The sequence below is a fragment of the Pristiophorus japonicus genome, chromosome 6 (genome assembly GCF_044704955.1).
Source record: "Pristiophorus japonicus isolate sPriJap1 chromosome 6, sPriJap1.hap1, whole genome shotgun sequence".
Taxonomy (NCBI): Eukaryota; Metazoa; Chordata; class Chondrichthyes; family Pristiophoridae; genus Pristiophorus; species Pristiophorus japonicus.
The window spans coordinates 9,575,748-9,590,686 of NC_091982.1; the positions used below are offsets into that span (position 1 = coordinate 9,575,748).

Below are 14,939 nucleotides of genomic sequence, written 5' to 3' on the forward strand. Positions count from 1 at the left end.
TACATGTGAGGCCTGACTAAGGCCCTGTACAACTGCAGTAAGACCTCCCTGCTCCTATACTCAAATCCCCCAGCTATGAAGGCCAACGTACCATTTACCTTCTTCATCGCCTGCTGAACCTGCAGGCCAACTTTCAATGACTGATGTACCATGACACCCAGGTCTCGCTGCACTTCCCCTTATCCTAATCTGCCGCCATTCAGATAATATTCTGCCTTTGTGTTTTTGCTACCTAAGTGGATAATCTCACATTTATCCACAATATACTACATCTGCCACGCGTTTGCCCACTCACCTAGCCTTTTAGCGTCCTCCTCACAGCTCACACTGCCACCCAGCTTAGTGTAATCTGCAAACTTGGAGATATTACACTCAATTCCCTCATCGAAATCATGAATGTATATTGTAAATAGCTGGGGTCCCAGCACTGAGCCCTGCAGTACCCCACTAGTCACTGCCTTCCATTCGAAAGGTGATGTCACAGCCAAGGGGGTAAGTGATTGGCTGGTGGTTGATGAGTAATTTTTCTTTTTTTCTTTATCAGTAAGTAACCTTTAGCATTATTGTTGCCAAATTAAGTTATTCTAGGGATTAAGTCATGGCAGGAGAGCTCGTACACATATTATGCTCCTCCTGTACTATGTGGGAAGTCAGGGACGCTTCCAGTGTCCCTGACGACGACATATGCGGGAAGTGTATCCGGCTGCAGCTCCTGACAGACCGCATTGCGGCACTGGAGGTGTGGATGGATTCACTCTGGAGCATCCACGATGCTGAGAATGAGGTGAATAGCACGTTTAGTGAGTTGGTCTTACCGCGGGTAAAGGTTACACAGCCAGATAGGGGATGGGTGACCAACAGGAAGAGCAGTGGAAGGAAGGTAGTGCAGGGGTCCCCTGCGGTCATCCCCCTGCAAAGCAGATACACCACTTTGGGTACTGTTGAGGGGGATGACTCATCAGGGGAGGGCAGCAGCAGCCAAGTCCATGGCACCGTGGGTGGCTCTGCTGTACAGGAGGGCAGGAAAAAGAGTGGGAGAGCTATAGTGATAGGGGATTCTATTGTAAGGGGAATAGATAGATGTTTCTGCGGCCGCAACCGAGACTCCAGGATGGTATGTTGCTTCCCTGGTGCAAGGGTCAAGGATGTTAGGTGAGTGGGCAAAATGCATAGCAGATGAAGTATAATTTGGATAAATGTGAGTGGTGGTAAAAATAGAAAGACAGATTATTATCTGAATGGTGACAGATTCGGAAAAGGGGTGGTGCAACGCGACCTGGGTGTCATGGTACATCAGTCATTGAAGGTTGGCATGCAGGTACAGCAGGCGGTTAAGAAAGCAAATGGCATGTTGGCCTTCATAGCGAGGGGATTTGAGTACAGGAGCAGGGAGGTGTTGCTACAGTTGTACAGGGCCTTGGTGAGGCCACACCTGGAGTATTGTGTACAGTTTTGGTCTCCTAACTTGAGGAAGGACATTTATTGCTATTGAGGGAGTGCAGTGAAGGTTTACCAGACTGATTCCCGGGATGGCGGGACTGACATATCAAGAAAGACTGGATCAACTGGGCTTGTATTCACTGGAGTTCAGAAGAATGAGAGGGGATCTCATAGAAACATTTAAAATTCTGACGGGTTTAGACAGGTTAGATGCAGGAAGAATGTTCCTAATGTTGGGGAAGTCCAGAACCAGGGGTCACAGTCTAAGGATAAGGGGTAAGCCATTTAGGACCGAGATGAGGAGAAACTTCTTCACCCAGAGAGTGGTGAACCTGTGGAATTCTCTACCACAGAAAGTAGTTGAGACCAATTCACTAAATATATTCAAGAGGGAGTTAGATGAAGTCCTTACTACTAGGGGGATCAAGGGGTATGGCGAGAAAGCAGGAATGGGGTACTGAAGTTGCATGTTCAGCCATGAACTCATTGAATGGCGGTGCAGGCTTGAAGGGCCGAATGGCCTACTCCTGCACCTATTTTCTATGTTTCTATGTCTCTGAGCAGGTGCAGGACATTTTGAAGGGGGAGGGTAAACAGTCAGTTGTCGTGGTGCATATAGGTACCAATGATATAGGTAAAAAACGGGATCAGATGCTACAAGACTAATTTAGGGAGCTAGGAGCTAAATTAAAATGTAGGACCTCAAAAGTAGTAATGTCAGGATTGCTACCAGTGCCATTTGCTAGTCAGAGTAGGAATCACAGGATAGCTCAGATGAATACGTGGCTTGAGGAGTGGTGCAGAAGGGAGGGATTCAAATTCCTGGGACATTGGAACCGGTTCTGGGGGAGGTGGGACCAGTACAAACCGGACAGTCTGCATCTGGGCAGGATCGGAACCAATGTCCTCGGGGGAGTGTTTGCTCGTGCTGTTGGGGAGGGGTTAAATTAATACAGCAGGGGGATGGGAACCTATGCAGGGAGACAGAGGGAAGTAGAATGGAGGCAGAAGCAAAAGATAGAAAGAAGAAAAGTAAAAGTGGAGGGCAGAGAAACCCAAGGCAAAAAGCAAAAAGGACCACATTACAGCAAAATCTTAAAGGGTAAAGGATGTTAAAAAGACATGCCTGAAGGCTCTGTGCCTCAATGCAATTAACTGATATGATGTAATTGGCATCGCGGAGACATGGCTCCAGGGTGACCAAGGCTGGGAACTCAACATCCAGGGGTATTCAACATTTAGAAAGGATAGACAGAAAGGAAAAGGAGGTGGGGTGGCGTTGCTGGTTAAAGAGGAAATTAATGCAACAGTAAGGAAGGACATTAGCTTGGACGATGTGGAATCTGTATGGGTGGAGCTACGGAATACCAAAGGGCAGAAAACTCTAGTGGGAGTTGTGTACAGACCGCCAAACAGTAGTAATGAGGACGGGGACAGCATCAAACAAGAAATTAGGGATGCGTGCAATAAAGGTACAGCAGTTATCATGGGCGACTTTAATCGACATATTGACTGAGCTAACCAAACTGGTAGCAATGCGGTGGAGGAGGATTTCCTGGAGTGTATTACGGATGGTTTTCTAGACCAATATGTCGAGGAACCAACTAGAGGGCTGGCCATCCTAGACTGGGTGATGTGTAATGAGAAAGGACTAATTAGCAATTTTGTTGTGCAAGGCCCCTTGGGGAAGAGTAACCATAATATGGTAGAATTATTTATTAAGATGGAGAGTGACACAGTTAATTCAGAGACTAGGGTCCTGAACTTGGGGAAAGGTAACTTCGATGGTATGAGACGTGAATTAGCTAGAATAGACTGGCGAGTGATACTTAAAGGGTTGACGGTGGATAGGCAATGGCAAACATTTAAAGATCACATGGATGAACTTCAACAATTGTACATCCTTGTCTGGAGTAAAAATAAAACAGGGAAGGTTGCTCAACTGTGGCTACCAAGGGAAATGAAGGATAGTGTTAAATCCAAGGAAGAGGCATATAAATTGGCCAGAAAAAGCAGCAAACCTGAGGACTGGGAGAATTTTGTAATACAGCAGAGGAGGACAAATGTTTTAATTAGGAGTGGGGGAAATAGAGTATGAGCGGAAGCTTGCTGGGAACATAAAAACTGAAAGCTTCTATAGATATGTGAAGAGAAAAAGATTAGTGAAAACAAACGTCAGATTCAGGTGAATTTATAATGGGGAACAAAGAAATGGAGGACCAATTAAACAAATACTTTGGTTCTGTTTTCACGAAGGAAGACAAATAACCTTCCGGAAATACTAGGGGACCGAGGGTCTAGTGAGGAGGAGGAACTGAAGGAAATCCTTAGGTGGGAAATTGTGTTAGGGAAATTGATGGGATTGAAGGCCGATAAATCCTCGGGGCCTGATAGTCTGCATCCCAGACTACTTAAGGAAGTGGCCATAGAAATAGTGGATGCATTGGTGATCATTTTTCAACAGTCTATTGATTCTGGATCAGTTCCTATAGACTGGAGGGTAGCTAATGTAACACCACTGTTTAAAAAAGGAGGGAGAGAGAAAACTGGTTATTATAGACCGGTTAGTGGTGGGGAAAATGTTGGAATCAATTATTAAAGATGAAATAGCATCGCATTTGGAAAGCAGTGACAGGATCGGTCCAAGTCAGCATGGATTTATGAAACATAGAAAAATAGATGCAGGAGTAGGCTATTCGGCCCTTCGAGCCTACACCACCATTCAATAAGATCATGGCTGATCATTCCATCAGTACCCCTTTCCTGCTTTCTCTCCATATCCCTTGATCGCCTTCACCGTAAGAGCCATATCTAACTCCCTCTTGAATATATCCAGTGAACTGACATTAACAATTCTCTGCGGCAGGGAATTCCACAGGTTAGCAACTCTCCGAGTGAAGAAGTTTCTCCTCATCTCAGTCATAAATGGCCTACCCCTTATCCTAAGACTATGTCCCCTGGTTCTGGACGACTTCATCAATCGGGAACATTCTTCCCGCATCTAACCTGTCCAGTCCCGTCGGAATCTTAAACGTTTCTATGAGATCCCCTCTCATCCTTCTAAATTCCAGTGCATAAAGGCCCAGTTGATCCAGTCTCCTCATATGTCAGTCCCACCATCCCAGAAATCAATCTGGTGAACCTTCATTGCACTCTCTCAATAGCAAGAACATCCTTCCTCAGATTAGGAGACCACCACTGAACACAATATTCCAGTAAGACCTCCCTGCTCCTATACTCTCATCCCCTAGCTATGAAGGCCAACATACCATTTGCCTTCTTCACCACCTGCTGTACCTGCTTGCCAACTTTAAATGACTAATGAACCATGACATCCAGGTCTCGTTGCACCTCCCCCTTTCCTAATCTGTCGCCATTCAGATAATATTCTGCTATAAGGGGTTTGGAGAGAAAGCAGGAAAGGGGTACTGAGGGAATGATCAGCCATGATCTTATTGAATGGTGGTGCAGGCTCGAAGGGCCGAATAGCTTACTTCTGCATCTATTTTCTATGTTTCTATGAAAAGAACCCGTTTATCCCGACTCTTTGCTTCCTGTCTGTCAATCAGTTCTCCATCCATGTCAGTACATTACCCCCAATGCCATGTGCTTTAATTTTTCACACCAATCTCTTATGCGGGACCTTGTCAAAGGCCTTTTGAAAGTCCAAATACACCACATCCACTGGTTCTCCCTTGTCCACTCTACCTGTTACATCCTCAAAAAATTCTAGAAGATTTGTCAAGCAGGATTTCCCTTTCATAAATCCATGCTGACTTGGACCGATCCTGTCACTGCTTTCCAAATGCGCTGCTATTATATCTTTAATAATTGATTCCAACATTTTCCCCACTACCGATGTCAGGCTAACCGGTCTATAATTCGCTGTTTTCTCTCTTCCTCCTTTTTTAAAAAGTGGGGTTACATTAGCTACCCTCTAGTCCATAGGAACCGATCCAGAGTCGATAGGCTGTTGGAAAATGATCACCAATGCATCCACTATTTCTAGGGCTAGTTCCTTAAGTAGTCTGGGATGCAGACTATCAGGCCGCGGGGATTTATCGGCCTTTAATCCCATCAATTTCCCGAACACAATTTCCCGCCTAATAAGGATTTCCTTCAGTTCCTCCTTCTCACTAGACCCTCGGTCCCCCAGTATTTCTGAAAGGTTGTGTCTTCCTTCGTGAAAACAGAACCAAAGTATTTGTTTAACTGGTCCGCCATTTCTTTGTTCGCCATTATAAATTCACCTGAATCTGACTGCAAGGGACCTACGTTTGTTTTCATTAATCTTTTTCTCTTCACATATCTATAGAAGCTTTTGCAGTCAGTTTTTATGTTCCTAGCAAGCTTCTTCTCATATTCTATTTTTCCCCTCCTAATTAAACCCTTTGTCCTCCTCTGCTGTATTATAAAATTCTCCCAGTCCTCAGGTTTGCTGCTTTTTCCAGCCAATTTATATGCCTCCTCCTTGGATTTAACACTATCCTTAATTTCTCTTGGTAGCCACGGTTGAGCCACTTTCCCCGTTTTATTTTTACTCCAGACAGGGATGTACAATCATTGAAGTTCATCCATGTGATCTTTAAATGTTTGCCATTGCCTATCCACCATCAACCCTTTAAGTATCACTCGCCAGTCTATTCTCGCCAAATCACGTCTCATACCATCGAAGTTACCTTTCCTAAAGTTCAGGACCCTAGTCTCTAAATTAACTGTGTCACTCGCCATCTTAATAAAGAATTCTATCATATTAAGATCACTCTTCCTCAAATGGGCCTCGCACAACAAAATTGTTAATTAGTCCTTTCTCATTACACATCACCCAGTCCAGGATGGCTAGTCCTCTAGTTGGTTCCTTGACATATTGGTCCAGAAAACCATCCCTAATACACTCCAGGAAATCCTCCTGCACCATATTGCTACCAGTTTGGTTAGCCCAATCAATATGTAGATTAAAGCCGCCCATGATAACTGCTGTACCTTTATTGCACGCATCCCTAATTTCCTGTTTGATGCTTGCCTAACCTCACTACTAGTTTGGCGGTCTGTACACCACTCCCACTAGCGTTTTCTGTCCTTTTGGTATTCCGTAGCTTCACCCATACCGATTCCACATCATCCAAGCTAATGTCCTTCCTTACTATTGCATTAATTTCCTCTTTAACCAACAACACCACCCCACCTCCTTTTCCTTTCTGTCTATCCTTCCTAAATGTTGAATACTCCTGGATGTTGAGTTCACAGCCTTGGTCACCCTGGAGCCATGTCTCCGTGATACCAATTACATCATATCCGTTAACTGCTCTCTGCGCAGTTAATTCGTCCATCTTATTCCGAATATTCCTCGCATTGAGGCACAGAGCCTTCAGGCTTGTCTTTTTAACACACTTTGCCCCTTTAGAATTTTGCTCTAATGTGGTCCTTTTTGCTTTTTGCCTTGGGTTTCTCTGCTCTCCACATTTACTTTTCTTGTTTCTATCTTTTGCTTCTACCCCAATTCCACTTCCCTCTGTCTCACTGCATAGGTTCCCATCCCCCTGCCATATTAGTTTAACCTCTCCCCAACGGCGCGAGCAAACACTCCCCCTAGGACATTGGTTCCGGTCCTGCCCAGGTGCAGACCGTCCGGTTTGTACTGGTCCCACCTCCCCCAGAACCGGTTCCAATGTCTCAGGAATTTGAATCCCTCCCTTCTGCACCACTCCTCAAGCCACGTATTCATCTAAGCTATCCTGCGATTCCTACTCTGACTAGCACGTGGCACTGGTAGCAATCCTGAGATTACTACTTTTGAGGTCCTACTTTTTAATTTAGCTCCTAGTTCCCTAAATTCGTCTTGTAGGACCTCATCTTATTTTTTACCTATATTGTTGGTATCTATATGCACCATGACAACTGGTTGTTCACCCTCCCCCTTCAAAATGTCCTGCAGCCACTCCAAGCCATTCTTGACCCTTGCACCAGGGAGGTAACATACCATTCTGGAGTCTCAGTTGCGGCCGCAGAAACGTCTGTCTATTCCCCTTACAATACAATCCTCTACCACTATAGCTCTCCCACTCTTTTTCCTGCCCTCCTATGCAGCAGAGCCAACCACAGTGCCATGAACTTGGCTGCTGCTGGACTTACTGCTGCATTGCTGATGTGAAGTGTGAAGAAATGTTGTATAAGGAAATTGAAGTGTCACGGTGTTGGTAACAGAATTGCTGTTTGGGATGTGCTGGTTTTGTGACCATCTGCGTAGTTTAGGGGGCTGAGATTTATGAGAAGAGTAGTTTGAGGAGTGTAATGAGTAGTTAGAGGAAAAAAGTATTGAGAATTTGGAGAAAGAGCCTTTGAAGTAAAGTACTCAATAGATCAGGGGTGAATAGTGAAGGAGTAAGGATTACTTTAGATAGTGAGTAATCAAGATGTGGATGGAATTGTATAATTGAACGATAGTGGGTAGGTGTGTCATGAGCTGGTAAGGAGGTGGGTCGTGACAACTGAGGCAAGGGCAGCAGTTTGCAATGAATGGAGAGAAGCAGAATTAGATAGGTGAGGAGGTATGGAGGACTTATGGGGGTGGGAGAAAGGAAGGATCTGGTGGATTAACAGAGCCTTGGAGGAGTACATAGAGAACAGAAGCTGAAACAAGGAGTTGCGGAGGAACGGTGAAGGAGGGGGTAAGGCATAAGAGAACAGAATAAATAGATAAATGGAAACAGTGAAGTCCAGTAGAAATATATGGGGAGAAAAAAGAAAGGGAACTGGGACGGAATGGTGGTACTGAAGCAGACCAAAGGAACAGAATAAGATAGGCTGGAAAGCAGACTTCAGTATTGGAGAATATACTTCACACAAATTAATAACGCAACAGACTTTGGTAGTCAAGCAATTAACCAGCAAGGGCTCAGCAAACTGATTTTTCCCAAATTAATTAATTAAATGAGCCTTTGGTGGGCTTACAGAAATCCTTGGGAGTTAATAAATAAAATTACAGACTCGCAGGTGTCCTTGGAATTGATTAAATATAATTGCAGCTGAGTGAGTAGTCTGCCAGAATCACCAGAATAAGTAAGTATAATCTGAGTTGGCCAGGCTGGCTAGAATCCTGAGTTAATTACATAGATAAATATAAGAAGAGCTAAGTGTGCCAGATCTACAGAAATCCCCAGTTAGCTGGTAAAATTAAGTTGGAGCTAGTTTTGTTAATTTTAAGTTATGTATTCTTAAAAGACAAAAATTTAAAAGATACATTTAGAACATTTAAAGAATTACAAAATACCTTGCATTTCGGCAAGGATAGTTTGATGTGGATGGACCTGGGAGAATCAGGTTGTTGGTGCTGCAGCACCCTAGCTTGGAAAGCCTGCGATGTAAGTAATGCTAAGGAGAGAACAAAATTCATGGTTTAAGAATTTCGAGACATTGCCCAGGTAGGACAAAATTAGGACACAAAGTATGACAACAGAAGCAAGACTGTGCATGTTTTTCACACAATAAAGGACAGCGTGAATTCTACCCCTAAAACCACGAGCACAAATCCCACATACCATTAGAATACAAATGGAATTTTCACTCACTAAATCAGTGACCCTGATGTTCCTAAATTGAATGAGCGCCCATATTATAAAAACAGTATATCACACATTATATGTAGGGTTATAATATATAGATTCATTATGGCATTCCGAAGTATGACAGGAAGTATGATGTTTACAGAATGAGCATTCTGTGCGCAAGTATTTTATTAGTTCCTTACCCATAGCATTTGCAAAGGAGAGTTGAGACAAATTATAGTCTTCAAGTGAAGCAGAGTTCGATGCTGCAGGATACTTGGACCCGAGTAATCGGGCATAATCAGTCCCCATTTTAAAGTCATCTATTCTATCCTTATTTTATATTTCTATTATAAAATCCGATGCAGACATTTGCAAGGAAAGCTGTCAACTTGTTGTAATTACCTCCTCCTACCATTGGTATTGCTGCAGGAGGAAAAAGGGTTCTGTGCCTGGCAGCACTAGTTTGTTTTCTTCGAAATGTCTGCAAACATTGAATTCTGTGCTTTATTATTTCTTTATACCGGTCTGTTCATCTTACAATTGACACTAATTAGAATGTTTATATTTTCTAATTATCAATTAAGCAGGTGTTGGCAAATACAGCCTATTTGCTGGAGAAACTTTCATCATTCAAATTTTTATTTGTTAAAAGAAAATGCAATTTAAACTCAAATGAAGGAAGACATTGTCTTTCAGTTAGATGTGCTTTCTGAAGTTAAAAAAATAAGCTTTTATTCAAAATATTAATTAAAATTTTACTCAAATCAGTTTGCATTAAGATCCTTTTATAAAAACATTCTGTTGCTTTTTTTTTACATTGTTGGGATTTGGGCATCGCTGGCAAAGTCAGCATTTATTACCCACCCCCCTCGCCCTTGTTGCAGCCTGTGTGGTGCAGGTGCTCCAAAAATGCTGGGTGTTCCAGGATTTTGTCCCAGTGATGATGAAATAAGAGCAAAATATGTCCAACTCATTACAGTATGTGACTTGTAGGGGAACTTGGAGCCGATGTTCCCATGCACCTGCTGCCCGTATCCTTCTAGAAGGTGGAGGTTGTGGTTGCGGGAGATGCTGCTAAAGAAGTCATGGTGCTTTGCTGCAGTGCATCCTGCAGGTAATTCACACTGTTGTCATGGAATGTCGGTAATGGAGAGGGTGGATAAATGAGGTGCCAACCTAGGGAAGCTGCAACACAGAACTACATGTATGCTAAAAAGCAGAAGCAGTATGCCATAGATAGGGCTAAGCGTTCCCATAATCAATGGATCAGATCAAAGCTCTGCAGTCCTGCCACATCCAATCACGAATGGTGATGGACCATTAAACAACTAATGGGAGGTGGAGGCACTATGAATATCGCCACCCTAATGATGGTGGAACCCTTCTGACAACCATCTTTAGCCAGAAGGGCTGAGTGGATGATCTATATCGGCATCCACCTAATGTCCCGACAATCACAGAAGCCTGTCGTTAGCCAATTCGATTCACTCCATGTAATATCAATAAACAGCTGAGCGCATTGGATACACAAAGGCCATGGGCCCAGACAACATCCCAGCTGTCCTACTGAAGACTTGTGCTCCAGAACTAGCAGCACCTCTAGCCAAGCTGTTCCAATACAACTACAACACTGGCATCAATCCGACAATGTGCAAAATTGCCCAGGTATGTCCTGTCCATAAAAATCCAGTCAATACCGCCCCATCAGTTTACTCTCAATAATCAGTAAAGTGATGGACAGTGTCGTTGACAGTGCTATCAAGCGTCACTCACCAATAACCTGCTCAGCGATGCCCAGTTTGGGTTCCGCCAGGACCACTCTGCTCCAGATCTCATTACAGCCTTGGTCCAAACATGGACAAAAGAGCTGAATTCCAGAGGCAAGGTGAGAGTGATTGCCCTTGACATCAAGGCAGCATTTGACCGAGTGTAGCATCAGGGAGCCCTCATAAAACCGGTCAACGGGAATCGGGGAAAACTCTCCACTGGCTGGGTTCATACCTAACACAAAGGAAGATGGTTGTAGTGGTTGGAGGTCAATCATCACAGCCCCAGAACATCGCTGCAGGAGTTCTTCAGGGCAGTGTCCTAGGCCCAACCATCTTCAGCTGCTTCATCAATGACCTTCCCTCTATCATAAGGTCAGAAGTGAGGATGTTTGCTGATGACTGCACAGTGTTCAGTTCCATTCACAACTCCTCCGATAATGAAGCAGTTCATGCTCATATACAGCAAGACGTGGATGACATTCAGGCTTGGGCCGATGAGGGGCAAGTAACATTTGCGCCACAAGTGTCGGGCAATGACTATCTCCAGCAAGCGAGAGTCTAAACACCGCCGCTTGATAACAAACGACTTTTATTTATATAGCGCCATTAACGTAGTAAAACGTCTCAAGGCGCTTCACAGCAGTGTTATATGACAAAATAGATAAACTTGACACCAAGCCACATAAGAAGAAATTACGGCAGATGGCCAAAAACTTGGTTAAAGAGCTAGATTTTAAGGGGCATCTTAAAGGAGGAAAAAGAGGCGGAGAGGTTTAGAGAGGGGGTGCCAGAACTTGGGGCCGAAGCAGCTGAAGGCATAGCCACCGATAGTTGAGCAGTTATAATCAGGGATGCTCAAAAGGGCAGAATTTGAGGAGTGCAGACATTTCGTGGGGTTGTGAGTCTGAAAGAGATAAAGAGGGACAAGGCCATGGAGGGATTTATAAACAAGGATGAGAATTTTAAATCGAGTTCTTGCTTAACCCAATGTAGGTCAGCGAGCACCGAGGTGATGGGTGATCATGACTTGGTGCGAGCTAGGACATGGGCTGCCGAGTTTTGGATGACCTCAAGTTTACGTAGTATATTAGGCAGTCCCTTGTAGCAAGGATGACCTGCTTCCACATCAAAAAGGAATGAGTTCACAGGTGTTACAATGAGGGACCTGATAGTCCAGGTCCCGAATTACATATTAAAGGGTGGACGATGCCTATGCGTGAATTCTTTTAACGTGGGGTGGCCGTTGCACACTAGCCACCACACGGGCTTGACAGAGCTAGGTCTTGATCCAGTGGCAAGGGTTAACCAAGATGATTGGAGATCAAGCTCTGCTGCACGGACCTAATGCGCACACATACTCCTACTGTCCACGGATCGCAGTGTGGGCTGGCCCGTACTGCACCTGAGCCCTGGCTGCAGTGTAGAATGTGGGAATCCAGCCAGGAGTGCATTGGAGTAGTCAAGTCTAGAGGTAACAAAGGCATGGATGAGGGTTTCAGCAGCAGAAGAGCTGAGGCAGGGCCAGAGGTGGGCAATGTTACAGAGGTGGAAGGGTGGTTTTAGTTTTTCTGCGGATATGTGGCCGGAAGCTCATTTCATGGTCAAATATGATGCGGAGATTGCGAACAGTCTGGATTAGCCCCAGATAGATGCTAGGGAGAGGGATGGAGTCTGTGGCTCGGGAATGCAGTTAGTAGCGGGGGCCAAAGACGATGGCTTCAGTTTTCCCAATATTTAATTGGAGAAAATTTGTGCTCATCCAGTACTGGATGTCAGGCAAGCAGTCTGACAATTTAAAGACCATGGATGGGCCAAGAGAAGTGAGGGAGAGGTAGAGCAGGGTGTCGTCAGCATACATGTGGAAAGTGACTCTGTGTTTTCGGATGATATCGTCAAGGGGCAGCATATAGATGAGAAATAGGAGGGGCCAAGGATAGATTCTTGGGGGACACCAGAGATAACGATACGGGAGTGGAAGAAATGCAACAGTATTACAATTGCCGAATCCCCTATCATCAACATCCTGGTGGGGGGTCACCATTGACCAGAAACTTAATTGGACCAGTCACATTAATACTGTGGCAACAAGAGCAGGTCACAGGCTGGGTATTCTGTGGCGAGTGTCTCACCTCCTGACTCCCCAAAGCCATTCCACCATCTACAAGGCACAAGTCAAGAGTGTGGTGGAGTTGTCATCATCATCATAGGCAGTCCCTCGGAACCGAGGAAGACTTGCTTCCACTCTTAGCATGAGTTCTTGGGTGGCTATACAGTCCAATATGAGAACCACAGTCTCTGTCACAGGTCGGACAGATAGTCGTTGAGGGAAAGGGTGGGCAGGGAACCTGGTTTGCCGCACGTTCTTTTCTCTGCCTGCGCTTGATTTCTGCATGCTGTCAGCGACGATACTCGAGGAGCTCAGCGCCCTCCCGAATGCACTTCCTCCACTTAGGGCGGTCTATGGAAAAGTGGTGGAGTACTCTACATTTGCCTGGATGAGTGCAGCTCCAACAACACTCAAAAAGCTCGACACCATAAGAACATAAGAATAAGGAACAGGAGTAGGCCATCTAGCCCCTCGAGCCTGCTCCACCATTCAACAAGATCATGGCTGATCTGGCCGTGGACTCAGCTCCACTTACCCGCCCGCTCCCCATAACCCTTAATTCCCTTATTGGTTAGAAATCTATCTATCTGTGATTTGAATACATTCAATGAGCTAGCCTCAACTGCTTCCTTGGGCAGAGAATTCCACAGATTCACAACCTTCTGGGAGAAGAAATTCCTTCTCAACTCGGTTTTAAATTGGACCTCCTGTATTTTGAGGCTGTGCCCCCTAGTTCTAGTCTCCCCGACCAGTGAAAACAACCTCTCTGCCTCTATCTTATCTATTCCTTTCATTATTTTAAATGTTTCTATAAGATCACCCCTCATCCTTCTGAACTCCAACGAGTAAAGACCCAGTCTACTCAATCTATCATCATAAGGTAACACCCTCATCTCCGGTATCAGCCTAGTGAATCATCTCTGTACCCCCTCCAAAGCTAGTATATCCTTCCTTAAATAAGGTGACCAAAACTGCACACAGTACTCCAGGTGCTGCCTCACCAATACCCTGTACAGTTGCAGCAGGACCTCCCTGCTTTTGTACTCCATCCCTCTCGCAATGAAGGCCAACATTCCATTCGCCTTCCTGATTACCTGCTGCACCTGCAAACTAACTTTTTGGGATTCATGCTGACTGCCCCACAGGGCTTTCTGGGACGTCCTGGGGGGCGACTACGCGCGGGTCCTGGGGGAAAGTCTGGCGACCGGGGAGATGCCCCTCTCTTGGCGCAGGGCAGTCATCGTCCTGCTGCCTAAGAAGAGCGATCTCCGCCTCCTTAAGAACTGGCGCCCGGTCTCCCTCCTCAGCACGGACTACAAAATCTTCGCCAGGGCGATGTCTGCTCGCCTTGGTGCCGTGCTGGACCACATGATCCACCCCGACCAGTCCTACACGGTCCCGGGCCGGACAATCCACGATAACATCCATCTGGTCCGGGACCTCATCCATTGTTCCCAGGAGGCTGGTCTGTCGGTCGCCTTCCTATCCCTCGACCAAGAGAAGGCGTTCGACAGGGTGGATCACGACTATCTGCTCGGAACTCTGCGCGCTTTCGGGTTCGGGACGCATTTCGTCGCCCGGATCCGACTTTTGTACGCCGCCGCGGAGTGTCTGATTAAGGTTAACGGGTCCTTGACGGCGCCCCTTCGCTTTAGGAGAGGGGTGCGCCAGGGATGCCCCATGTCCGGCCAGTTATACGCCGTTTGCGTGGAGCCTTTCCTGCGCCTCTTGCGGACGAGGTTGACGGGACTGGCTCTGCAAGGGCCGGGCGTGGAGGTCGTCCTCTCGGCTTACGCCGATGACGTGCTCCTCGCGGTAGAGGATCCCGCTGACCTGCGGAGGATGCGTGAGTGCCAGGAGATTTACTCGGCCGCGTCCTCCGCCAGGATCAACTGGGAGAAATGTTCCGGACTCCTGGTGGGTCAGTGGCGGGTGGACTCCCTGCCGGAAGAGCTCAGGCCTTTTGCCTGGAGCACGACCCATCTCCTCTATCTGGGAGTCTACCTTAGCCCCGACGAGGGAGCCTGGCCGGCGAACTGGCAGGAGCTGGAGGCCAAGGTCGCCGCTCGCCTAGGG

At 45.9% G+C, this 14,939-nt stretch overlaps 1 long non-coding RNA gene across 1 annotated transcript in view; it reads right to left on the minus strand.

Annotated features, from left to right (window-relative positions):
- Positions 1-14,939, minus strand: part of LOC139265546 (uncharacterized) — a 48,157-nt gene that overhangs the window by 25,921 nt on the left and 7,297 nt on the right. Inside the window, exon 2 of the long non-coding RNA XR_011593568.1 lies at positions 8,711-8,811. This is a non-coding gene — a long non-coding RNA (uncharacterized lncRNA). The remainder of the gene's footprint in view (positions 1-8,710; positions 8,812-14,939) is intronic.